The following is a 1,309-nucleotide window of genomic DNA, read 5'->3' on the forward strand; positions in this document are numbered from 1 at the left end:
AGTGGCACCTGCATCCACACACACATATCCTCACCCAAACACACATGCATAACACAATTAAAATTAAAAAGAAATCCTTAAAAATATTTTTGTTGTTTTCTATTATAGTCAGCCGGGTATAGTGGCACGTTCTTGCAATCCCAGCGCATGGGATTAAAGAAAGAAGAGCCAGGAGTTCAAAGTTATTAAAAAAATTGTAATTTAACTGGCATCCTGTGGTTTTACTGATACGTCTTTAAGAAGTTCTAGGATCCTCAGCTACGCTAATCCTTACCTGTCCTTCTTTTTGGAGGGCAGATAGAAAATGATGATCAAAGTCTTGGTATAACCAGAGCCCACAGCATCTTGACTGTGTCTCTGGTGATCACATTTATTTACAGGGCTGAAGAGAGGCTCTGTGGTTAGGAGCACTTGTTCCTCTTGTCGAGGACCCGGATCCGATTTCTAGCACCTACATTGTGGCTCATATCTGTACTCTAGTCCCAGGGCATCCAATACCCTCTTCTGACCTCTTTAAGCACTTAGGGATGCACATGGCACACAGACATACATGCAGAGGAAACACTCATACACATTAAAAGCAAACAAACAACAACAACAAAGCAACTGGGCAGTGGTGGTGCACGCCTTTAATCCCAGCACTCAGGAAGCAGAAGCAGACAGATCTCTATGAATTCGAGGCCAGCCTGGTCTACAGAGTGAGTTCCAGGACAGCCAGAGCTACACAGAAGCCTTGTCTTGAAAAACCTAAATAAATAAACAAATATTTTTTTAAGGAAACTTTGGGAGCTAAACTCACCCAATAGAATGAAAAGTATGGATGTTTGGGAAACATGAAAGGTGAATCAGGACACTCAAGGAGGCCTCATTATAGGATTTGACCTTTGTTTGACTAAATAGTGACTGTCCTGCATCTATGCCCAAGTCCTCAAGGGCAGGGAGGTGTTTGTGTCAGGCTCCAGGCTCTCCCGGCTGCTGTGATTTGGAAGTAGCTGTGATTGGTAACTAATGAATCCCAGTCTCCAAGAACCTACTCAATAGATGAACACAAGCGTGCATGGCCGTGCATACTTGTAATCCCAACCTGGGAAGTGGAGGCGGGGGATCAGGAGTTCAAAGTTTGCCTTGCCAGCCTGGGCTACAGGATACCCCCCTGTCTCAAAGATAATAAGACTATACTCACGCCAGCCCTGAGCAAGAGAATGCTAATGCAAATCTCAGAGATAACCTAGCAAAGTCTTGATGCGGCTTAGAATGTAATTAACAGAGGAAATTAATTTTAGTAGTATATTTTATATAATCTATTGCA

At 43.1% G+C, this 1,309-nt stretch overlaps 1 non-coding gene across 1 annotated transcript; it reads left to right on the forward strand.

Annotated features, from left to right (window-relative positions):
* The first annotated feature begins 251 nt into the window (after nt 1–251).
* Nucleotides 252–362, forward strand: LOC121459948. The gene has a single exon (XR_005976011.1). It is a non-coding gene; the product is annotated as a U8 small nucleolar RNA (small nucleolar RNA).
* The last annotated feature ends 947 nt before the right edge of the window (nt 363–1,309 follow it).

This window comes from Microtus oregoni, unplaced genomic scaffold, assembly GCF_018167655.1.
Source record: "Microtus oregoni isolate MIOR12 unplaced genomic scaffold, Mior012 000019F_ref0000042, whole genome shotgun sequence".
In the NCBI taxonomy this organism is placed as follows: Eukaryota; Metazoa; Chordata; class Mammalia; order Rodentia; family Cricetidae; genus Microtus; species Microtus oregoni.